Source organism: Aedes aegypti, chromosome 3 (genome assembly GCF_002204515.2).
Source record: "Aedes aegypti strain LVP_AGWG chromosome 3, AaegL5.0 Primary Assembly, whole genome shotgun sequence".
Lineage (NCBI taxonomy): Eukaryota > Metazoa > Arthropoda > Insecta > Diptera > Culicidae > Aedes > Aedes aegypti.
In genome coordinates this window covers 331723611-331749970 of record NC_035109.1, presented here as the reverse complement: position 1 = coordinate 331749970, position 26360 = coordinate 331723611, and the positions used below count along the sequence as shown (strand labels likewise).

The window sequence follows — 26360 nt, the reverse complement described above, 5'->3', positions numbered from 1 at the left end:
ATGAAATGATGGTGTAAGTCAGGTAATTAAATGTTATTCTTCTTATTACTGACATTACGTTCTAACTTGAACAGAGTCTGCTGCTCAGCATAGTGTACTATGAAAATTTCCTCAGTTATTAACTAAAAACTTTATGTGCTAATTGTTGAATTCTCCTCGGAATCCTGAGCAGGATTTTCCTCAAAATCCGCAACAGGATTCTCCTTAGAATCCTGAGGAGATTCTCTTCAGAATTCTGAGCAAATTCTCTTCAGAATCCTATGAGAATTTTCCTCTGAATCCTGAGAGGATTCTTCACAAAACCATGAGAAGATTTTGCTTATAATCCTGAAAGGATTCTCCTTAGAATTCTGAGAGGATTTTTCTCAAAATTATGAGAGCATTGTCCTCAGAATCCTGAGCAGGATTCTCCTCAAAATCCTGAGAGGATTCTCCTCAGAATCCTGAGAGGGTTCCCCTCAGAATCCCGAGAGAGTTCCCCTCAGAATCCTAAGCAGGATTCTCCACAGAATCCTGGCACGATTCTCCTCAGAATGCTGAGCACGATTCTCTTAAGAATTCTGAGCATGATTCCCCAAAGAATCCTGGGCAGGATTCTCTTCAAAATCCTAAACTGGATTCTCCTTATAATCCTGAAAAGGATTCTTCTCATAATCCTGAGAGGATTCTCCTTAGAATCCTGAGCAAGATTTTCTTCAGAATCCTAAGCAGGAAACTCCTCACATTCCTGAGCATGATGCCCCTAAGAATCCTGAGCAGGATTAATCTAAGAATCCTGAGCAGGATTATCCTAAGAATCCTGGGCAGGATTTTCCTCAGAATTCTGGGCAGGATTCTCCTCAGAATTCCTGATATTCCTGAGGGGATTCTCTTCAGAATACTGAGTGAATTTTTCTCAGAATCCTGGAAAATTTTTCACAGAATCATGAAAGGATTCTCCTCAGAATCCTGAGAGGATTCTCCTCAGAATCCTGAGAGGATTCTCCTCAGAATCCTGAGAGGATTATCCTCAGAATCCTGAGAGGATTCTCCTCAGAATCCTGAGAGGATTCTCCTCAGAATCATGAGAGGATTCTCCTCAGAATCCTGACAGGATCCTCCTCATAATCCTGAGAGGATCCTCCTCAAAATCCTGAGAGGATCCTCCTCAGAATCCTGAGAGGATCCTCCTCAGAATCCTGGAAGGATTCTCCTCAGAATCCTGAAAGGATTCTCCTCTGAATCCTGAAAGGATTCTCCTCAGAAACCTGAAGGGATTCTCCTCAGAATCTTGAAAGGATTCTTCTCAGAATCAAGGGGGAATCAATTCAGAAATCAGAATTCAATCAGAATCAATTCCGAGGAAGAATCCTGAGCAAGGTTCTCCGCAGTATACTGAGAGGATTCTCCTCAATATCCTGAAAGGATTCTCCTCAGGATCCAGAGCAAGATTATCTTCAGAATCATGAGAGCATTGTCCTCAGAAATCTGAACATGGTTTTCCTCAGAATCCTGAACAGGACTTTCCTCAGAATCATGCGCAAGATTCTCCTCAGAATCTTGGGCAAGATTCCGCTCAGAATCCTGGGCAAGATTTTCCTCAGAATCATGAGCAGAATTCAACTAAGAATCCTGAGCAGGATGCTCCTCAGAATCCTAAGCAGGATACTCGTCAGAATTCTGAGCAGGACTCTCCTCAGAATCCTGAGCAAGATTCTCCTTAGAATCCAGAGCAAGATTCTCCTCAGAATCCTTAGCAGGATTCTCCTCAGAATCCTGAACAGGTTTCTCCTCAGAATCCTGTGCAGGATTCTCGTCAGAATCTTGAGCAGGGTTCTCCTAAGAAATCTGAGTAGGTTCTCCTCATAATTCTGAGCGGGATTCTCCTCGTGAGCAGGATTCTCCTCAGAATCCTGGGCAAGACTCTTCTTAGAATCCTGAGCAAGATTCTCTCCAGAATCATGGGCAGCATTCTCCTCAGAATCCTGAGAGGATTCTCCTCAGAATCCTAAGAGGGTTTTCCTCATAATTCTCCTTAAAATTTTGAGCACGAGTCTCCTCAGAACCCTGAGCAGGATTCTCCCAGAATCCTGAGCAGGATCCTCCTCAGAATCCTGAGCAGGATTCTCCTCAGAATCCTGAACAGGATTCTCCTCAGAATCCTGAACAGGATTCTCCTCAGAATCCTGAACAGGATTCTCCTCAGAATCCTGAACAGGATTCTCCTCAGAATCCTGAACAGGATTCTCCTCAGAATCCTGAGCAGGATTCTCCTCAGAATCCTGAGCAGGATTCTCCTCAGAATCCTGAGCAGGATTCTCCTCAGAATCCTGAGCAGGATTCTCCTCAGAATCCTGAGCAGGATTCTCCTCAGAATCCTGAGCAGGATTCTCCTCAGAATCCTGAGCAGGATTCTCCTCAGAATCCTGAGCAAGATTCTCCTCAGAACCCTGAAGGATTCTCCTCAGAATCCTGAAGGATTCTCTTCAGAATCCTGAAGGATTCTCTTCAGAATCCTGAAGGATTCTCCTCAGAATCCTGAAGGATTCTCCTCAGAATCCTGAAGGATTCTCTTCAGATTCCTGAAAAACTCTCCTCAGTATCCTAAAAGGGTTTTCCTCAGAATGCTGGGCAGGATTCTCCTTAAAATTTTGAGCAGGAGTCTCCTTAAAATTTTGAGCAGGAGTCTCCTCAGAACCCTGAGCAGAATTCTTCTCAGAACCCTGGGCAGGATTCTTGTCAGAATCTTGAGAGAATTCTCCTTTAAATTCTGAGAGGATTCTCCTCAGAATTCTGAGCAGGATTCTCCTCAGAATCCAAAGCAGGATACTCCTGAGAGAATCTTCTTCAGAATCCTGAGAGCATTTGCCTCAGAATTCTGAAAAGATTCTCTTCAGAATCTTAGACAGGGTTCTCTTCGGAATTCGGAACAAGATTCTGCTCGGAATCCTGAAAATTATTCTCTTTGGAATACCGAGGAAATTCTCTTCAGAATTCTGAGAGGATTTTCCTCGGAATCCTGCACTTCTCGGAATTCCGAACAGGATCCTTAACGGAATTCTCCTCAGAATCCCGCACAGGCTTCTGCTTGGATTCCTGAAAAGGATTCTCTCAGGAATACTAATCAGAATACTCCTCGGAATCCTAAACAGGATCATCCTCGGAATCCTGAACAGGCTTCTCTTCGGAATCCTGAACAGGCTTCTCTTCGGAATCCTGAACAGGATTCCTTTCGGAATCTTGAACAGGATTCTCCTCGGATTCCTAAACAGGACAGGAACCCTGAACAAGATTCTACTCGGAATCCTGAACAGGATTCTTCGCAGAATACTGATAGAATACTCCTCAGAATCCTGAGAGGATTCTCTTCAGTTTCCTGAGAGGATTCTCCTCAGAATCCGAAGAGCATTTTCCTCAAAATCCTGAGAGAGTTCTCCACAGAATCCCGAGAGAATTTTCCTCAGAAACCGAAGAGGATTCTCCTCAGAATCCAGAGCAGGATTTGCATCAGAATCCTGAGCATGATTCTTCTCACAATTATGAGCAGGATTATCCTAAGAATTCTGAGCAGGATTCTCCTCAGAATTCTGAGAGAATTTTCCTCAGAATCCTGATAGAATTTTCCTTAGAATCCTGAGAGGATTCTTCACAGAATTGTGAGAGGATTCTGTTCAGAATCCTAAACAGGATTCTCCGCGGAATACTGAGAGAATTCTCCTCAGAATCCTGAGAGGATTCTTTTCGTAATCCTGAGCAGGATCCTCCTAACAATCTTATGCATAATTCGTCTCAGAAATCTGAGCAAGATTCTCGTCATAATCCTGAGTAGGATCCTCCTCATAATCCTAAAAGCCTGATTCTCCTCAAAATCCTGAGAGGATTCTCTTTTGCACGCGATTGGGAACACCAGAAATAGGAAGAAATGCTTGGAGGATATCCTAAATCCGTACAAAAGAAAATCCTAAGTAAGAAGCACTTAAATTCGAGATGCATGCTAACATGCCCCATATTAGCCATATAGCAGCATTATAAGTGCAAACACGCGAATTTACGAAATAGTTGTATACCCAAGCAGCACAGTTTGTTTCAACTCAAGAAGAAAATAATCCCTTGAAACTAATCCAAGTTGTCAATGGTTGAAAATATGACTTACAATTGCACTGAATAGCAACGCAAAAAGCGCAAGAGGTGGAAATGAAAACAAAAATATGAACGAGAATCAAACTTCCGACCTCAAGATCACCAATCTTCTCCTTTACTCACTACTCCACCAGCTCTTCGAACAATTGCTTCGCCAATGCACTATAAAAGCGACTACATGGCCCATTAATCAAAGCTTGTTGCTTATAACTTTACTGCACCCTTCGGAATACAAGTACATTCCGCGCAACGCATAAGAAACACCATTTAAACAAACAAACTGTTGCTAGACCATGTTTTCGTTGTTAGATGATACATAAGATGCAACTCAACCATATTGCAACTGGATTGAAACAAACAAACTTCTAGCTATCATACACGTAGTTTAGTGCAACCTTCTCGCAACTGAGATGAATCTTCTTGAGTTGTGGGTATGGGAACGAAAATTGAATGCAAGTTGCGGATGCTTTAAATAAAAGTGATTTGAAACATAACATTAAAACCGGCGTTTTGGGAGAAGTTTCAAGAGTTTGTTTGAAAAGTTGCTCAAAACATCTTGATAAACTTGACTTCATTGCTGTTTGCGAACGACATTTGCAGCAAATCTTGTCGTTTCAAAAATGTTGAACGTCAAACAAGAAGTGAAATGCATGTTCATTGGAACGGAAATGAAACTTCATGAGCCTTGATATTGATATGCAACCAAACTAGAACCAAGTAAGTAACAGATGCTTTTATGAATACGCGATTGAAACCATTTTTGAAAAGCATCTCTTTTGAAGATGTTTTGTGTGCTACTTGGGTAGTTATATCTTGAATAATAGTAAACTATGTAAATTCTATCTCTTTTTTAATTTGTTTTAATGATTTTTGGTATCAATTTCCTTCAATATATTTTTTTGTAATGTTTGCAAAAAGATTAAAATTTTACTACATAAATCGGGATTCGTTAAGTTAACTACGCTAACGCTAACGCTATAAATCGGGATTCGTTAAGTTCAATCAGTTTGTGATACAAAAAAGCTATGGTTTTAAAATGATGTTGCCTTTTGGAGTCCGTTTCTAAGAAAATTATTGCATTATAGAAGTATGTCAAGGATATTATTTATTCGTTTTAGAGAGATATAAGGCCGTTAAGGTCGTTATTCCGAGAGGGCCGTTATGTTAAAACGGTTGCATGACTGAAACGACTGTTAGCTTGAGCTTGATTGGCCGCCCGTGGTTGCACTACTCTAGTATCGCCAGATCAGCTGCACTTACACAAGGAACCAACCAGATGAAGTGCCAACAGACACCCTCAGTGTATAAGTTGTTGCAAGTTCCCCGGTAGCGGTAGAGCAGAACTATCATATGCGGAAGTATTTCGGCAATCAACACTCAAAGGCAAAATGCACCAACTCATAAAGCTTACATTTTACAAAGACTTTATTACACCCATCGAGCTTTCTCCCACCTTCCTAGCTCCTATCGACCCCCTTTTGCATCAAGGCCTGACTAAATCATGTTCTTACAAGCTAATTATCTTTCTTTACTTACGGGCCCGTCCTATAAGTGACTACCTGACCTACTGCATCGCACCATCTTCAATGCATTCCTCGGTCGCACAACGCACGAGCACATCGCACACCTGATTCGGGAACTATGCTGATTCTGACCACCGTGGGTGACTGGTGACGACTTCGACCTTCGGACGTGTTGCTCCCGTGGGACACCACCCCGGTCCCCTTCCACTGATCGGCCTGAATGGTATCGACGCTGCTCCTCGTCACTCGGTGTTCCTTGCAGCCGCTTCCTCTGGCCCGACCACACCGTTTGTCTTCCGAACACGATGCCGGAATGATAGTTCACACCGAAGCGCGCCGGTGGCTCTCCTTTCTCCGAGGCAATCCCTCTAGCGACCGGACGAAACAGTCTATAAGTACAAATAAAAACCCTGCGCATCGTTGCCATCAGCGTTTGGCCGATTTTGAACTCTTACAATGAAACTCACCCTTTAAGGGGTCTGTTGTCTTCTTCGTGTACGACCGAATGTCCGTCGTTGCTCACGGGATTCGGTTCACCAACGGAGCGTAGATTGGGAGCGATCGCTTGGGCTGGCTTTTCCTCCCAAATCGTGCGTCGGAAGTTTCTTTCGGCTTCAGCCCCAATTGTTTGTTCCGAAAATGCGGCCTATTAGAGGATTGAAATGGCACGTCAGTCCGTGTGAGGTTTTTTGGTTAAATCCACGTGGCTTCCACAAAGCACTCACCTTCAATTCGTGCGCCTTCGAGCGAGAAAAATCTACACACAGCGTTTCTGGAATCGAAGGGCTCAACCGATCGCAGCTACCCTTATTGCTGGCTGTCGCTACAGGTGCGGAATCCCGGAAATTTGTTACAGGCGACTGCCCACTTTTTGATTTTTCACTTTTTCGCGACGAGCGAACAATGGCGACTTTTCCACTTTCCGGCCAAACGGTTTCTGTCTCCTAGCTGCGGTGTGGTGCAGATTTTGCGATCGCTCATGCACCTCTGTGTGTGTGCAATGTTGGTTTGCACGAACATTTCAGTCGGTGTTTTGCTAGTTATCGATTGATGCGATGGTATGTGCGTGTGCGAAAAAGGCTTTTCGTTCAGGGGTGTGCTAATGGGAGGCACACTGCGACCTCTATATTTCAGATGTTGCATTACATAGTGTTTATTCTCATGATAATATCTAATAATCCTTAGCTCACATAAACTAAACGTAACACAACTCTACCGTAGCGGAAGAATTTTTCATAAATCGATGATCAAACGATTTATGAAAAATTCACAAATCTTCGATCATCCTCCTAGGATGATGGTCAGAGACAAGTCGGTCAACTAAACCCTTGAGCAGACCTCAAGTTATTTCTGATTCTTTCAATAAATAAACTCCTATCCGCAAGCCTTGGTTGCTTGCCAAATCAAATCTCCACTATCGTCTAAACATCATATCCTAATTCTAGACTTGATACTACGCCAGCTGCGCCTGGCAGAATCTTCGACCTCTCAAATCGTCTCTGACCAAAGTCCTTGTCCAGCTTCCACCAACCCGCTCAAACTACGGCAAAACATTCAAATCGGATTCTAGCCTATTGTATTGACTAGAATAGGCTGAATCGCACACTAAACGAAGAAGCTATATTTACAGAATTTTACAAGGACTGAATTCGTTTGTTTTGGTTTGTGCTTAAAACTGAGAAAAGAAGCATTTCCGCGACTAAATCGTCATGAGCCCAAAAATGGGGTTTTACCGCGCCCCTGGTCGCGTTACCTTGGGATGAAGATTTCATGACGACCCCCAGATCTTTAACCCTTGGCCACGCATTTGAATTGACTGGAAACACTTGAGGGTTTGTGTGCACTTATCCAGTCTTGTAGTGTAGTGGGTGGTCGAATCTTGATGGTGGGCTCGATTTATCTCGTTCGGCGAACGGCATGACCACTTGGTGTGTTTTGATGTGGGGTTTCCTATACTTGGTTGGCAGCTCGCTGCGGACATAGCTTGATGATGTTGCTTGCGTTTGATCGCGGTCTACGGTGCGCTTCACTTTCTGGTATCTGGAGTCTCCCTATTGTGGACTTCGGGGTCCCAGTCTCCCATGCCTGACGTAGGCTACGTGCTTCTTCCGCTCTATCTGATGGTATTTGGAGCCTCCTTACTCACAATGGTTTTCAGGGTCCCAATCTCCCGTGCCTTCCGTAGGCTGCTTGTTCTTCCGCTTCATCATGATGGTATTTGGAGCCACCCTACTCACGATTGTTTTCAGGGTTCCAATCTCCCGTGCCTTCCGTAGGCTGCTTACGTTTGCGTTTCTTCGAACTGGTATTTGGAGCCTCCCTACTCCCGGCTGTTTTCAGGGTTCCAATCTCCCGTGCCTTCCGTAGGCTGCTTGCTTTTCTGCTTCTTCGTGATGGTCTTTGGAGCCTCCCTACTCACGATGGTTTTCAGGGTTCCAATCTCCCGTGCCCTTCGTAGGCTCCAGTTACGTCCTCCTCCTCTCAATGCCCTCCAGCTGCTGTCTCACTGCGCCCGATAGTGGCCGTAAGCTTCAACTCCGCGTCGAACCGATTTTTGGTCGTCGATCTCCGGGTCTCCACTCCTCCTATCAGAGAATGCATCTGGTGCATTGCCGAGATCCCTACTCCCCGTTTCCAGTGACGTAGGGTGCGATTTCTCCCGTTTCGCGAACGGCGCACGGTACACCTCCTGGCGCGATGGAAGTGTTTTTGTACCGCATGTTGGTTCTCTTCTCTGCTTGACGTGGTCGCAAATCGTGTTCAATCTTTTGGCGAAGATCGTGTTCTACAACGAAACTGACGAATCGTCGAGGTGGAGAGGTAGTCGTTAAGAAGTTGTTGCTCATCACACCTGACTTTTGCCATTTTCCCGCTTGGTACGTGTTTTGAAGTATGGTACTAATGGTTGACAGGCTGTGCCTGTGGACATAGCTTTAGCATTGTGGAACCTCGCTCGGATGAACGGAAATCCTTGTCTTCGTCTTGCTCGATATTGCTGAAGTGGAGCATTGTTGTAGCAAGTTCTCTCTCTCAGCATTCGTGGTCAAACATCCCGGTGATTGGTGTTTCCGACTGCTACTAATTATGGTTAACAGGCACCGCCTGTGTACATAGTTTGATGGTTTCGGAACCTCGTTCAGGTGAACGGAAATCCTTACAGAAATCTCCTAATCGGTCTAGCTGAGGCGAAGCGGAATTGTGGATACTGTGCTCGCCTCTGCTCGTTGTCACTGCTCCCATTTGGTGTTTTTGTCAGCTTTCGCTTCTTGGTTGACAGGCACTGCCTGCGTACATAGCTTTACACTTTACGCTTAATCCGCTTTAATGTCCTTCGCATGGAATCTGCCTTTCTTCCCACTCATCACGTCCTCCAGCAGGTACAAGTTCGTCCCGAGGATCTCCTTCACTATTGCCGGAACGAATTTCGGCTCCAGCTTGCTGTTGATCTGGTCCGCTTTCGATGAGAGGATGAACGTTCGACGCCACACCAGATCTCCGACTTTGAACGCCACTAATCTTGTGCGGAGGTTGTATCGCTGTTTCGCACGCTGGTGGCTGTTTTTGATGCGATCGATGATCAGCTTCTGTATTCGGCGAATCGTTGATAGCCGTAGATCTTGCGCAACTTTAGGATCTTCCGGCGTGTTCAGTTCTTGCTGCGTGTAGAGGTCCGTGTGTAGCAGTAGGTTTCGTCCGAAATTCGCTTCGTGCGGACTCACACCCGTTGCCTCATGCCTGGCCGCGTTGATTGCTGCCGTGATTGCCGGTAGCTTCTCGTCCCACTCTCGATGATCGCCGTCTAGCAACGCTCGGATGCAGGTGACTACGACGCGGTTAACGCGCTCCGCGTTGTTGACCTGTGGGCAGTAGAAAGCCGTCTTCATGTGGCCGATCTTGTTCTTCGCCAGCCAGGACTTGAAGACCATCGATTCGAACTGCTTCCCATTGTCGGACAATATTAGCCGTGGACGCGAGAACTTCAGGCACACCTCTTCTTCCAGGAACTCCACCATTTTCTTTGAATCCGCTGCGCGCATTGGCTTGGCGATCACGTATTTGCTGACCCAATCTACTACCACCAATAGCACTGTGTTTCCTCGTTTGGAACGTGTGAGTGGACCAATAAAGTCCACTGATATCATCTCCCATGGTGTTTTCGCCGGCTTCGGGTTTCCCATCTGCGGCGTCATTCTACTCCCCGGTGCTTTGCATGCTTTGCAGGTCGCACAGTTCCTGACATAATCACTAATCTCCTGCTGCATCTGCGGCCAGTAATAGTGGGCTTGTATTTTGTGCCAGGTCTTGTAGAAGCCAAGATGCGCAGCTGCCGGTTCGTCGTGAAATCTTCGGATCAGCTGGAATCTTTCTTCTTTCGGGATGACTTGCTTCCACTTGTGGCAGACTGCTCCGACTTCGTTCTTACAGCGGCAGTTTTTGAACAGCGTGTCGTTTGCTATGCGAAAGTCCGGGAACTGATCTCCTTCGCTTTTCACCTTCTCCACCAGCTTTCTGTACCACGGATCTTGCACCTGATCTACGGTAAACACCACTTCTGCTACCGTTCTCGAAAGAGCATCTGGAACAACGTTGATAGATCCCTTCCTGTATCGGATCTCAAAGTCGAACGCGTTCAGACGCAACAGCCAACGACTCATCAGCGCCGTCGGGTTCTTCATGGACTTTAGGTAGCTGAGCGCCGCATGATCGCAGTACACGATGAACCGGATTCCTTCCACATACGCCCTGAACTTCTCGATTGCTCGGATCACAGCGAGACACTCCCGCTCTGTGACCGAGTATTTTCTTTCCGACGCTGACAGCTTCTGCGAGAAGTAGCTGATTGGGTGCTCCTCGTCGTTAATCTCCTGCGTTAGCACCGCTCCAATTGCAGTATCACTGGCATCGCACGCTATGGCGAATGGCTTGCTGTAGTCGGGCATCGCTAGCACCGGCGCCGAAACTAGGGCTGCTTTTAGTTTGAGGAACGCTTCTTCGGCGATCGGATTCCAGCGGAACTTGGCCTTGCCTGACGTCAAGTTCGTTAACGGAGCCGCCAGTTGCGAGAATCCGGCGATAAAGCGTCGGTACCAATTGCAGACACCGAGAAAACGCTGTACTTCTTTCCTTGTCGTTGGAGTTGGAAACTGCACGATCGCTTGGATCTTCTCATCATCTACACGCCAGCCTTGCTCGTCAATCACGTAGCCGAGGTACTTCATGCTCTTCCTGCAGAACTTGGATTTTTCCGCCGAAATCGTGAGATTTGCTTGGCATAGCCGGCGGGCAACTTCTTCAAGAAGTGCTACGTGTTCTTCGAAGGTCTCGGAGCAGATGATGATGTCATCGAGGTAATGAAATACCAGCGGTTCTAAGTCGGCGAACAGGTGTGTCATAAGTCGCGCCAGAGCTTGGCTAGCTGTACATAGTCCGAATGGCACCACCTTGAACTGGAAGTGGCCTCTGGATGGGACGGTGAATGCTGTTAGCGGCCTCGAACCGGAATGGAGAGGTAGTTGCCAGAAGGCATCCTTGAGATCGATGGACGAGATATACTTGCTGCTTCGGAGGTTGTTGGTAATCGCCGCGATCTGGGGAATCGGGTAGCCCTCGTTCACCATGATGGAGTTGAGGTGTCTAGCGTCCAAGCAAACGCGATACTGCCCAGTCTTCTTCTTGACGGCGACCAGCGGGTTGTTCCATGGCGAGAACTGCGCCTCTTCGATCACGTCCAGCGCTATCATCCGGTCGATCTCTCTATTCACCTCCTGCAGAACATACGGCGACATGGGGTAATGCCGTTGCTTCCGTGGCGGTGCGTTTCCTACGTCTATTCGGTGCTCGTACAGCCTGGTACGTCCTAGCTTGCCTTCAACCGCTTTCGGGAGCTTTTGGATCGCCTGCTCTAGACGTCTCTTCTGCTCGGGATTCAGCTGCTTCATCTCTTGTTCTTCGCTGCCTTCTTCCTCTTCCTGCTGGGATTCGACTGTGCAACACACCGCTTTAACTCCAAACTTTTCCCAGAAGTTCATTCCGAGAATGATGCAGTCCGGAATGGAGGGCACCAGTAGCACTGGAAGAACTTCGTTGCGGTTGTTGTATACGATGGGAAGATAGACGAAATTTGTTATTCTATGTTTTGTGCCGTCTGCCGTTTTTATTCCGCCACAGACGGTACCTTTCTGCAGGCCATATTCCTCTGCTAATCCTACTACTGCGCCTCCTAGTAGAGAGCAGTTTGCTCCGCTGTCCAGCAAAGCAGTGAGCTCTTTTCCGAGCACTGAAATGACGGCGTGCGGTCGATTGTCGCTTCCGGGGTTTATAATGATGGAGTTTATGTTTTTAAATTCTGGGATGTCGGAGGGGTCTCCGAGAATGTGCGGAGAGCTGCTCCCCTCTACTGCTGGTTCTCCGCTGGGTAGTTTCCCGCGGCTGTGCGGCAAGTGAAACAACTGCGTAACGAGTAGCCTTTGCGTCCACACCGGTAGCAGAACAGGATCGCTTGCGGTTTTGGACAGTCCGTGAATCTATGGCCTTCCTCGTCGCAATTCCAGCAAACCAAGGCCAGTTGCTGACGGGTTGCTGCTTCTTGCTGCTCTTCAAATCGACGATCGACGACTCTCATCGGCTCTTGTTGAAGATAGCTGCCTGACCGGTTGATGTTGTGCGCCTCTTCTACCGAGCCGGATATCCGCTGTCGCGCTGGCCAATTCTGAACCATTCGCGACTGATCTTGCTGCTGCTCTGTTTGTCGTGGCTGATACGAAGCGACTTGCAGCGGTCTTTGTTGTTGTGTGGGTGAGCGTGCGTCTCTTATCTGCTGCCACCCTGTTTGCGCAGTATCCCCCTCAGTTCGGCCGACCCTATTCGGGAATCTAGACTGCCCTTCATTCCTTGACGTGAAATCAGGCCGCGTAGTTCTCCGCTCCATGCTCATCTTCAACGCGTTGACTTGCTCCACCAGCTCGTCGATGGTGTGCTGCCAGTTGTCTTCCGCTTGATCCTCTACCATTTCTTGATCCGGAACGCTTCCTTGTATTTCCACCGCTTGCACTCTGCCGAAACGATGAGGCTGTTGCTGCTGCATCAGAACCGGCCTGTTGGTCGACACGGGTGTAGCGAAGTTTGGTTCCAGTAGCGCACTGTGTGGAATCGGAATCCGGCGCTGCCTGCTCAGGAGCATTCTTGTTTCGTCGTATCCGGTGCAAACCTCGACCATTTCTTCCAATGAGCGTGGCCTTGCTGCAGTTACGATAGCCGCATAGTTTTCGTTCATGTTCTTTTTCACTAGGAAGAACTTTTCATCGGCTGGAATCGGTGGATCTACAAAGCGAAAGAGCGCCGAAATGTCGCGATAGTATTTCGCAAATGATTCCTCTCTTCCTTGAAATCTGAAGCTGGCCTCCAAACGCAGAATTTGCGAGTAGCCGCTAGGCAAGAACTCTCTTCGAATCTCTCTCTTAAAGTCGTCCCAGGTACGCAGTAGTTGCTGAGAGGTTGCTCGTGCGTACCAATCAATGGCATCCTCTTGCAGCAAGTGCTTGATGGAGCTCAGAAGTGTGGCATCGCTCATGCCTTCCGACCTTGCAAACGTCTCCACACGATCCAGGAAAACGTTCAGTGAGGTTGTGTCCTTCTCGCCTCGGAACTTGAACGGCCAGTTATGCACCGCTTTCTGCATCCTTCTCTCGTCTACTCGCTCCAGTGCTGGTCGTTCTCGCCGGATCAACCGCTCCAGTTCTTCTCGCATCCTGTGGCATTCTTCTCGCATCCGCTCTTCTCTCTCCTGCATCTGTCTGATTCTCACTTCCAGCGCTTCTTGTGATGGGGTTTCTCTTGCCTGTTGATTCCATCCTGCATACTCCCTGGCCAGGTAGGGAGGGGGTGGTGAACTGCTTTGCCGTCTTGATTCCGCTTGTCGTCTGTCTTCGTGGTCTGCTTGGAAAGAACTAGAAAACAATAGTCCTCTTCCTTGTCCACACGAAAACGATGACATCAGAGGTGGTTGCGGTGCTGGGGGTGGTGAATTGTCTTGAATAGAGGTGCTTCCAACTGGGATTGTGGCTTCCGCTATTCCTCCAACAGCTCCTTCCGAGTCGTTGTCGTTCCTCCTCACAGCGCCAGTTGATGTTCTGTTTCTCACCGCATTTTCACCCATTTGTACACCATTCACTACACTTGTACCGTCCACTTTGCTTAACAACACGTTAACATGCATGCACAACATAGCATGTGTTTCCTTCAGCTCGACAGGAGGGCGGATCAATTGCAAACGGTCGCGATAATGGTTAAGACGTGTCCGGATTTTATTCAAGGATGCACTATCGTTAGTGCGAATAGCCGCTTCCGTGCTGATGTGCAACTGTTGTATTTGAGTTTCACAGTGCTCAATGTTTGACTGTGAACTCATTACATGGCATGAGCTCGTGGGCTGGTTATCTCGCAAGGACTCCTCTTGCATGAGTGCCTTGAGACGTAAGACTTTGCCTCTATGAGTGGTAGGTCCTAAATTAACTACATGACGTAGGGCCAACTCATACGTGACCTCTTCGTCCGTCAAATGTGTGTAATCCATATCTTAACTTATGCGTAAGGGCTAAAATTTTGTTGATTATCAAGGCCGGATAATCAAAAGCACAAAACCAAATTTGCTAAATCACAAACCAAAAATTCGCTAACGGTAGTACTAAATTTTGTGGATTTTCAGTTGGGCGCCAGTGTTGCAAGTTCCCCGGTAGCGGTAGAGCAGAACTATCATATGCGGAAGTATTTCGGCAATCAACACTCAAAGGCAAAATGCACCAACTCATAAAGCTTACATTTTACAAAGACTTTATTACACCCATCGAGCTTTCTCCCACCTTCCTAGCTCCTATCGACCCCCTTTTGCATCAAGGCCTGACTAAATCATGTTCTTACAAGCTAATTATCTTTCTTTACTTACGGGCCCGTCCTATAAGTGACTACCTGACCTACTGCATCGCACCATCTTCAATGCATTCCTCGGTCGCACAACGCACGAGCACATCGCACACCTGATTCGGGAACTATGCTGATTCTGACCACCGTGGGTGACTGGTGACGACTTCGACCTTCGGACGTGTTGCTCCCGTGGGACACCACCCCGGTCCCCTTCCACTGATCGGCCTGAATGGTATCGACGCTGCTCCTCGTCACTCGGTGTTCCTTGCAGCCGCTTCCTCTGGCCCGACCACACCGTTTGTCTTCCGAACACGATGCCGGAATGATAGTTCACACCGAAGCGCGCCGGTGGCTCTCCTTTCTCCGAGGCAATCCCTCTAGCGACCGGACGAAACAGTCTATAAGTACAAATAAAAACCCTGCGCATCGTTGCCATCAGCGTTTGGCCGATTTTGAACTCTTACAATGAAACTCACCCTTTAAGGGGTCTGTTGTCTTCTTCGTGTACGACCGAATGTCCGTCGTTGCTCACGGGATTCGGTTCACCAACGGAGCGTAGATTGGGAGCGATCGCTTGGGCTGGCTTTTCCTCCCAAATCGTGCGTCGGAAGTTTCTTTCGGCTTCAGCCCCAATTGTTTGTTCCGAAAATGCGGCCTATTAGAGGATTGAAATGGCACGTCAGTCCGTGTGAGGTTTTTTGGTTAAATCCACGTGGCTTCCACAAAGCACTCACCTTCAATTCGTGCGCCTTCGAGCGAGAAAAATCTACACACAGCGTTTCTGGAATCGAAGGGCTCAACCGATCGCAGCTACCCTTATTGCTGGCTGTCGCTACAGGTGCGGAATCCCGGAAATTTGTTACAGGCGACTGCCCACTTTTTGATTTTTCACTTTTTCGCGACGAGCGAACAATGGCGACTTTTCCACTTTCCGGCCAAACGGTTTCTGTCTCCTAGCTGCGGTGTGGTGCAGATTTTGCGATCGCTCATGCACCTCTGTGTGTGTGCAATGTTGGTTTGCACGAACATTTCAGTCGGTGTTTTGCTAGTTATCGATTGATGCGATGGTATGTGCGTGTGCGAAAAAGGCTTTTCGTTCAGGGGTGTGCTAATGGGAGGCACACTGCGACCTCTATATTTCAGATGTTGCATTACATAGTGTTTATTCTCATGATAATATCTAATAATCCTTAGCTCACATAAACTAAACGTAACAAAGTGCTGATGGTCTTTTATTTTTAGGCAACAATGGCATCTGCCACTTCAGAATGCATACCAATGAGGGGAAAGGGGAGGAATTGATGATGCATTAAACTGGCTTCCACCGGATATACCCCTGCATCTACGCCAGTTCATGAGGGAAGGTGTAGGGCTGGTATAATTTGTATGGCAGAGAGGCTTGCTGTTTGATTTGCAGACTGCCTTTGTATCAGCCGTATGGAACGGCGTGCTTTAATGATGGAATAATGGAAGCGTGGGGAAACGGTTGTTTGTTTTTGTTTGAAGTAGTAGCCATTAGATCAGGAATCCCGTCAAAATCGTACTCTTTTGCACCAATACCAATTAAGTGCAGGTGTAGTGCATTTTTGGAGGCATGAAAAAAAAAACAACGAATAACTGGGTGATAAAAATTCCAGTAAATTTTCTGTATCCTTACAGTACAAGCAAAGCCACTCCCTCACAAACCGCAATAAACTTCGATGAAATAATACCAGCCTAATTCCTTTAGATTTGCTTTGCGGCAGCGCTCGGCACCTCATTTTAATCTTTTCGTCGCATTCATTCGTGGATTGAATTGCCTGTTTTCTTTTTTTTTCTGGCGTTACGTCTCTATTAGGACAGAGCCTACTTTTCAACTCAAAAGTTATTAACTGAGAGCTCTGTTGTCAATCAACCATTTTTGCATGTGGCAGGTACGAAGATACTCTTTGCCCTGAGAAGTCCAGAAAATTTCCAGAACGAAAAAAATAATCGACTGGCGGAATTCGAACCCACGACCCTCAAGTTGGTCTTGGTGGATAGCTGCGCGTTTACCGCTACAGCTACCTGGGCCCCTCGTTTACTCAGCAGTAAACCCACTATTATTTCCCGAAAAACCGTTGAGTCGTTTGTCCGAAGCAAATAAATCAGCAAAATAAATAAAATGAATCTCTCAGAAGAATATTGTGAAGCCACTCCCCGCCATCATCAGCAGTCGCCCGTTTCCGTGAAGAATGAGGAAAACCAAGTGGTGATTGAGCACCCCACAGCAAGCCAACCCACGAAACTGCAACGCAATCGAATAAACAAACACGACGACTCGTTCTTGCACACAGCTTCCTGCACTTGCACGGCGATGAGCGAGAGTGCATTTTATTTGCCGCGGTTTTTACAGTACCGTAGAGCGGGGTTACTTTGATAGTTTTGTGGAAGGACATCTTATTGATTCTGCATTCTTTCTTAAAGATTTCTATTTCATAATTCTTAAACAAGTACTGGTACTTACGTAATTGATTGCAATCGAAAGATTGCATAACCATTCATTCTGAATGGACTTAGGGTAGACGTACCAATTCTGGCTACAATATCAATTATGGGTATAGCGGGAACAAAACGAGATTTATTTTATTGCGCCACTAGGATATAACGGTTAACATAAAAAGATGATAAAAAAATGTTTTTGACCATGAATAGGCCTTCCATGATTCATGCAATACATATAAAGCTGCACGAATCATCAAAGATACGCCATTTCACGGTACCGCTTAAGTACACACATTTATTGAGCTTCCTTAGTCGCCGAGCGAGAGAAGAACCGGCAAGATCAAATTATATCACTGCAGAGCAGACCGTCCAACCAACCGACCGACCGCAGCGTGGTTCCGAAAGCATGATCTTTAAACTCGTATAAGATTCAATTATTTAATAGAGATGGTGCGCTTTTATGAATTGTTATTGCCACTGGTTTTCCACTTGGTCGGTCGGTTGGTGCCCAGAGTCTGATAATCTGGTTTAGTATTTATGTGTTTTGCATTTCGGTTGTTTATTTGGGTGCTGAACACACGGTGATAAAAAAAAACAGTTACTTTCCACTGTGCTGTGGATTAAATGCCATCAGTTGAACTTTTTTTCACAGTGCCATTTGAACTTTCACACAGCCTGCTCTGTGGCGACCACAATCCGAGTCAATTGAAAAGTTTCCTACGCGGATTATGTTGCTCGAACGCACTTATATAAAGCACCGGCAGCCGGAGAAGTGGGGAACTAACAGCTCCAAGTGAGATCAAAGTGCGATATGCAAATCGGATTATGCTGCGAATCAGGTCCAAGTCGTCAGCCAGTAAGAGACCATCTGGATGACTTTGAGTGAGTGGAGGGCCTTGGCGTTAAGTACCAATTGGAAAGTAAGGGCAGGGGTATCAAAGTGGAAAATTTCATTGCGTGAACGAGGAGTGATGATAATTGCAAAGCGGTGTTAGGCAAATGAAGACACCGCCATTTGACGGCGGAACTTGTTATATGATTGATGCGTCGAGATGGCACTTATGACAGCTTCAAACAAAATTTCCTCGAATAGGAATCGTGGGTTCGATCCCCACCGGAGCACGTGGTTTCATTTCGCATTTTCAATTTCAATTTGTACATTTGACACTTATTTTGTCGTGTACATATGTATAACAAAATTTCTTTGATAAAAATTTATTATCATCGTTTTGAACTGAATTTAAGCTCTGTATACAGCAAAGACGTAAGGAAAGCCTGCAACTCTGAAAACAACCTCCTATCAAACTTCAAATTCATAGTAATATCACTCCAGGATCTGGGAATAAATTCAGCAGCAAAACTGCTGCTAACAAGTAGTGTTTTCAGAACATGTTTGGTGAACTCAGCAGATCCATTATGAAGCAGAACAAGATAAATGCCATTTGTTCCTGGAGATTTAAAAGGAGCAAAACTATGAAATGCCATCAACCAACTGGCTCGATCAGCAGACCGAAGAGCCTTCTTGTAAGCCTTGCAAGTCGACTTGAACGACTCTGATTAATAAAATTCAAAGCTTGCGAAGTTATGCTCAAGTAGCAATAGTCAGATAATGGTTCATTATCTGATACATACAAATGTGTCAACTGTTGACTTATTCTGTTCAAGCTGAGCGTTATTTCTTACATTTCTTTAAAAGCAGATGTCGTGAAGGCTATGCGAAGGTGTTGAATCCGGTATAGTGGCAAGAACACACGTTTCTCACGTTGAGGACTTGGGATCAAATCCCATTCCGGAGATAGTCACTTTTATAACGTTAGTGACGACTTCCTTCGGGTGGAAAGTTGCAGTGATTGCATTATTATCGAGCATGCATGAAGGAGAAGTAGCACGTGACCTTGCCATTTCATGTTTGCCGAAAGTAGCAAAAACTAGGTCTACAGGGTTACCTAGATAGAATTTCCCTTATGAAAGTATTGAGGATTTTGCCCTCCAATAGGCTCATACCTGAATAATTTGGTCCCACCATGTTTGCCATATTTTGGATGGCGTCGTGGCTAACAAAACCAGCATGTAACGCATATTGTCGAATCCAAGTAGCACTGGTAACATTTGCAATATTTTAGAAAAATATATAAAAAAAATCAATTATATTGCCGTTGCATTTTAGACAGTTTGTAGCATATCTTATTAACGATTGTCTATTTTGTTCACTAAGCTATTACATTGTAACTGAAGCTTTGTTAGCATTGCATAGGTGTCGCATTTTGCCTCGTATGTAAAATAGCATGGAGCTGTCAAAATAAATTAGTTACATTGCAGGTGAATTTTTGGTTGCACAGAAACAAATAACAAACTAGGTTACATATAGATTACAAAGTCACATGCGTGTAACGGCATGAAATTTCTGTTTGTATCATATTGACAGCATTGTATTTAATTACATATTTAATAGGTTGCGGCTTAGTTTTTAAAAGTTCTCGAAACCAAAAATTCGCGTGCTCTAATGAATTCAAATCACATTAAAAGAGAATCCTCGAAGTTTGGGCAAAAAATATCAAGATTTAGAGGTGGCGCAAGCGTCTTAAAGATGATTGATTGCACAGTGGTTATATTTGTATATTATTTTCATACATGTGTTGGAATCATGGTAAGGTAAGTACATTTATTGGACGTTTGCACAAACAGTGATTTTTCAAGTTATAAAAAATGGCCTTCAGATCAATCACCATAAGTTCGTTATTTTTTATCCAATTTAGTACCTTCAATAACAATTGTCTTCAAAATTAAATTAAAGAAAACTTTGTGGAACTTCAAATTTGTCTGAAATCGAAATTAATCTTAGTTTAAAATAGTTCTCTTCATAATTTTCATCATATTACTAAAATAAATCATCTCTGTTTGATCATAACTTCATTAATACTCAATCGATTCCAAATCTGTTTACATGCTATTGAAGAATACTTAGTTGTTTTCAAACGGTTGATACAACACATTTTTCTAAAAAATGGTTTTGACTTAGTTATTCTACAAAATTTACCCAAAAACATGATTTTTAATGAAAAAATCAAATTTCTTTGGAATATTTGAGTTTTTTCGCCGGACATTGCATTTTTTCTTTAAAACTTTAGTTCATAAAGCATCTTGTTTCAATTACGAGTTGAATAATGCATATATTTTGTGGCCCGTGCAAAAATATTTTTGTTTCAAAGTTATTTAAATATTGTAGCAAAGTCCTTCTCATAGGACCCCCCTCCAAAGGAGAAACCTCACTTTCAGCTTTGAAAATAATGTTAACCTGGCAAAAATTTGAAAAAAAAAACAAATTTGTGTTGACCAAATTATTCAACAACACCATGATTTTTTAACGAAAAATGTTTCGTTAAAAAATCATGGTTTTGTTGAATAACTTGGTCAACACAAATTTTTAGTTAAATATGTACTATGAACGGTTTGAGAAAAAGTAAATTAGCTTCAAAATCATGGTAAAAGATTTGGAATCGGTAGAGTACTCGAACATAGATGAAATTTTTATTAAAATGAGAAAAAATTTGGAGTAAACTTCTTTTAAATAAAACTAGTTTTGATTTTTGGCACATTTGGTGTTCTACAAAGTTTTCATTGATTTAATATTGAAGAGGATTATGCTAAAAGTTTCAAAATTGGTTGAAAAACAACAAAGTTATGTTTACTAAAATAAAGGTCATTTATTATAACTTTAAAATTCACTTTCAAGGTTCAAATTTTAAAGTTTCTCATTTCATGAGATTTGAATTCAGAAGAGCAAACGAATTTTTGGTTTTGAGAACTTTTGAAAAATAAGACGCACCCTAATGTTTAGTATAGTTACATATCAGTTACAAAATAACGTAAGACTGATGGTAACTGATGTGTAACACACGAGTCACTTGCAGACAGTTGTCAACAGTAGATGTCAAACGTTTTCATATACATTGTGCATTTTGATTTTAGAACTTTACCCATCAATGATTTGTTATTGCTTTCGTAGATTATTTATTCAGTGAAGTATTAAAATTGTTCAATTCATGATTTGCAAAAAAAAAAAAAATACGTGATTTCTGAATAAAAATCTTTACTGATATTGAAATACAATTCTGTTACTAATAATTCGTTATTTCTTGAGCGTGTTAATTTTGAGTAAGTAAAATAATAAAGTTCACCACAAACTCAAATCTGCAAGTTTAATTTAAGCTGTTGTTGTGAAAAAATACGCGTTCAAAGATCATATGTATAACTTTTGCTGAAATTAGATTCTAAAATTGTTGTTCGGTTTCAAAACTGTCAGAATAAAACAATCAGTCCAGCGCCGTTTCTATTGTTTTGTCGCAGAAAAAAATATGCGTAACCAACAAATTGCATAGCAGTCGCTAGTTAACTTCTTATGTAACGACCAACAAGTTACATAAGGCTCGACTTTTTGCGCTTTTTCGGTTACCCAGCAGTATTTTTCCATGTAACAGTGTATCCTTTATGATTATCGAATATGTTAAGCAATCGTTGCTTGGGCTTATTTGTATTTGTGTGCTGCTTGGGAATTGTGAATCGAATGCACGGTGAGTGCATATGCTAAACTACCATCTAAACTGACGTGTGAGCATTTATTTTGTCACGTTGCAAATTTTCTTGAAAATATATTTGTAAACAAAAAGAACAAAGTCTTTTATTTTATGTTGAAGATTGATCTTACCTAACCTAACCGTAGTCACTACCCAGACTGCTTACTTAAGCCTTCGCACGGGCAACAACTTCCATAAAAAGAGGTCAATGGTGAAATAGCACAGAAAACACTGCGTAAAACGCGTAATGCGTTATTGTTTGAACCCGCTAGCCTCTTAGGTTCGGTAAGCATGGAGCCGCACTCCACGAACTAGGGTGACTGTGAGGTGTATTTAAAAAATAAGAAATTTGCATCACATTGGATGAAGGCAAACATTTGAAAAAAAAAAATGGAAAATTTTCCTATTGCGTTAGCTTATCTATTCAGCATAGTTTCGTATCGACCTATTGACCACTGAGGTGCAGAGCCTCTGAATTAAATGATTTCTTAGTTCTTAGTTATTATGATAAAGCTAAGGTTGTCCCATTGATAGAATTAGTTTATTCTTTCGCTTAACATAAATGACTTGCTTCTGCAGCGTTTATTCATAATCCAAAGCACGATGACTCAGCCTTTTGTCCCCCGTTCTGCCACGTCGATGCGAAACTGGGAATGGGACCATAAATATATACGAATTTGGCTTTCCTTGCCAATTTTTGCAAGATGTTTGAGTTAAAGCATCCTCCTGCTCTTTGCTATGATTCCGAGCGAAACATTATTGATTAAATATTTATACCCAATTTGGGATCGATCGGATCGATATCTACAGGGCGGACACAGATGCAGATAATGCAATACACGTGTAGTTACTTTTCCCTGGGCGAACCTGGACGGAACCGCTTGTTAGGGTTCGCGTAGTTTCCATCCAAGTTACTTTGAATCTTTGGAGTTAAACTAGGGAGAAAAACCTGCATTTCATTTGCAGTCATGGAACGCATTATGGGCCAGAAATAAAAATTTCGCGACGAAATTGCAAACACTTTCATAATCAACAAAAAGTCGTGTTTGATTGTTAAATCTACTTTGAACAATTATTTGGCTTATGCATTTTAGAACAAAAACAATTATTGTAATATTTATAAGTTTTTTTTTTAAATATCTAACTTTTTCGTTAATACGAAATACAGAAATACCTAGACAATTTACAAACATGCATTTAGTAAAACACAGTGTGATCTTTCTCAAAATACTTTAAATATATGAAAATCATTTATTTCATAAAATAAAGTTTTTGGACTTTTGTTGGAAGTTTTTATTTTCGGTCCATAGTGGAACGAACAAAATTGAACAGTTTGTTGCCTTCCGTGGAAAGGGTCATGGTCGGGTCGAAACGACGACAACGAACGCGTGCATGCGGCTCTCATGAATATTCCACGTGTGCCAAAAACTTCCCTCCTACATTGCTGGTAAGTGCTGCACCCGATTTCCCTTGCGTTTTCCTTCAATCGATTCGTACCTTTCGAGTATACGTGGTAAACTTATCCGAAGGTGGGGGTGCGATGACTGCGGGTCCACGTTACTTTATCCTCAGATGGCATTTACTCTTGTAAGGAGCGAAGGGATCTGCTGTAGAGAAAGGCGGATGCCTTTTACGGAGGGAATACGGTGCGAGGTTTCCTTTCACTAACCTTACATGTTTGGTGGTAAAAGGACATGCATCAGATATCCAGAATCACAAAGCACTGGCAGAATTCATAATAAGGATAGGAGTTTGCTCATGGGCGTAGCCATTGAGAAACAGGGGTCTACAATGGATCTTCCAAGGAATCTATCAGAGGTTATGAATATAAAATACCCTAAAATTTATGTCAAGGATCTGACCAGCAATACTGTTGGTTACTTAAACTAAATTCATGCAGGAAGAATAAGCGTTTGATATGTCAAATAATCTATCAAAAGGTTATTGCTCTTGTTGAACAGTCGAGGATTATCAACTGGTGAGCTCGTTTCATGTTTTTATTAAACATTATCAACATCATTTTCGAGACACGTTTGTGTATGTGTTCAATAAACAGTAAATAGTCGGTTACTGCTGGAATAAACTTTAGTTCAAGTTGTGCATAACGTATCAGGCGGCATCCAAAAATTACGTAACGCTCTAGGGAGAGGGGGGAGTATGATCAAGCGTTACGGCATAAACAAAAATTTTAAATTTTTCATACAAGAAGCTTTACGGAGGAGGTGGGGGGTGACATGGGGACAAAAATTTCCAATTTTAGCGTTACGTATTAAATGGACGCTGCCTAAGTGTGTATATTTTGAGAGACTCAATGGCTTGCGTAAAAGTAGTTACATCCCAAATAGACCTGCATTCTGACGCAGCCCGCACCGGTATTGCTCAGTTCAAAGAGTGTGAACTCCAATACTTGCACATTGAGGTGCGCTGGGCAGGGCATGTTGCAAGACTACCGGACAACAATCCTGCAAAGGTGGTGTTCGCGTCGAATCCGGTTGGCACAAGAAGGCGGGGAGCACAGCGAGCGAGGTGGCTTGATCAGGTGCAACAAGATCTGGAGAACGTGGGCCAAAATCGTGGTTGGAGAGACACAGCCTTGGACCGAGTAAATTGGCGTAACATCGTTAACGAGGTTTTATCAAATTAATTGATGTAACACCAACTAAATAAAAAAAATAACATTGAGTGTGCGAGTAATCCCAAATAGCATACGTTGGTTCTTTTTGAAAAATTTTGTTACTCGTAGAGTCTCAAACTCATGGAGGCATATCTGAAAAAAAAAAATAAATCCTGGAGAATTCTCCATGAGAATTTTAAGTTTAAATCCTGAGCAATTCTGAACCAAAACCATTACCTAACTGAGTCCGTTACCTTGTTAAGAAATTCAATTAAGCTGCATTTCGGAGGACTCCATTTTGTCCACTTTAAAAAGAGGAAAATAGTTTACTTCCTTTATAGGGTACGGGATATGTCAAAAAGTTTCTTTTTCTGAGAAACTTTCACCGGTTTCACATCTTCGAGGTCGTGGAAATCCTTAATACACCCATGGATTTGCTTGTATCATTGAAAATCGTGTAAGGTTTGACCTCTGCTTTAAGTTGGCTTCTTATTAGAAGCTGAAGATTCTCAACTTCCTACCATCCATTCCTTTCCCAATAAACGACCGTAAATTTGTGTGAATTAGTCTCGACAACCACAGCGTTATGTAATTGAAAAATTTACTGCCACTCAGCTAAATAATACCAGTTCACATTCCAACCCGAACCTATTCTCCTCTTCTCCCATGATCATTAATCGTGCTTCCCCACTCAATCTTCCTAGCGACGAATAAGATATTATTCTTTCTAACCAAACGAACTACGAAGACGGCACGGGGCGATTAGAGGTTCGCTCCCACAGTGAATCACATTCACTGTTTGTTGCGAGCTAGCTGCTCACATTCGGATTTTGGATAATCCCTTCGACTTCGCCGAGCCAAGTTCTATTGTTCAAGCAAGCCTGACCGTCATCGTCTTCGTCTTCATCTTGAACGGACCGCTCCCGCTACTAGTCTTCTGTTATTACATCACATTAAACTCGAGCCTCGGAGCGCATAAAAATTTCCAACTAGAGGGGGAATATGTTAATTTCATTTAACGAGCCATCTCGTGAGTGCGCCTTACGACGACTCGAAATGGTCATAACTACCAAAACACCGATCATCTTCTTGTTCTTATTTTTTGGAAATACGTCTTCACTGAGACACTGCCTGCTTCTCTGTTAAGTTTTCTTATAAGCACTTCCACAGTTACTAACTGAGAGCTATCTTTGCCAAAGTTGCCGTTTTTCACATTCGTGCATCGAGTGGCAGGTACGATAATAAAATATACTCAGGGAACTCAAGGAAATTCGCATTACGAAAAGCTCCTGGACCGACCTGGAATTGAACCCAGACACCTTCAGCATGGCTTTGCTTTGGAGCCGCGGAGTAACCACTCGGCTAAGATAGGCCCCACACCGATCATAAGCAAGTTCATTCAGTCGGTTTCAGAGTAACTTGATTCCCAGCCTGGGTCCACGCAATCATCCGATCTTCCGACATGTATGGGAGTGGTGCCATTGCAGACAAGATTGTGTTGACCATATCAGCAGGGAAAGATGAGACCACGCGTTAATTGACGTCGTGAAATGTTTTTAATTCGTTTAACAGGCTCGCGGTTACTAATTGTTTTCCGGAAAGTACAGAGACATACCTCCGTTGCCAAGAAGTAGACAATACAAATCCGTTCCGGTTAATGAGATTATGTGTGGCTTTTCGTTTATCTATATGTCTTTATCGGGTAAGACCGCTATGTTCACGCGGTCTGACGCGCTTAAGAGCAATTGTGTAACTATGTCATGTATGTTTAAATATTTTTAGGAATTTGAAGAACAGCTCGATCGGGGAGTCGAGCCGACAAGAAATTTAGCGTTGTTCTTGGGAAATCCGCCAAGATCCTGTATTTTGTATACCATTTCTAGCTTCTATGCGGAATATAAGCTGATTCATTGTAAGCAGCAGATTTATTTGGTGCAGAAAGTTTCTCAGATGTTACTCGAATCATTATCTCGTTGTTGCTAAAATTCAGTCGCGGTTTTCCAGCGTCATGAGTTCCGGAAATCACAGAACGATGCGCTTAAATACCCAACGATTGTTGACGGATGAGGTGGCTGCACAGTACCGCCAGCAGCTAGACGAGCAGATGGAAAGAATCAACGAATCCATGAAGATGAACGATGGAGACGA

At 43.7% G+C, this 26360-nt stretch overlaps 1 protein-coding gene and 2 long non-coding RNA genes across 8 annotated transcripts in view; all 3 read right to left on the bottom strand.

Annotated features, from left to right (window-relative positions):
• The window catches only part of LOC5567245 (IQ motif and SEC7 domain-containing protein 1), a 645474-nt gene that overhangs the window by 420584 nt on the left and 198530 nt on the right, over positions 1-26360 (bottom strand). The gene's annotated exons all lie outside the window — the stretch shown is intronic.
• LOC110679682 lies at positions 5527-6927 on the bottom strand. Its single transcript, XR_002502705.1, has 2 exons — positions 6368-6927; positions 5527-6288 (listed from the first exon to the last, which is right to left on the bottom strand). It is a non-coding gene; the product is annotated as an uncharacterized LOC110679682 (long non-coding RNA).
• LOC110679683 lies at positions 14455-15775 on the bottom strand. The gene is made up of 2 exons (XR_002502706.1): positions 15296-15775; positions 14455-15216 (listed from the first exon to the last, which is right to left on the bottom strand). It is a non-coding gene; the product is annotated as an uncharacterized LOC110679683 (long non-coding RNA).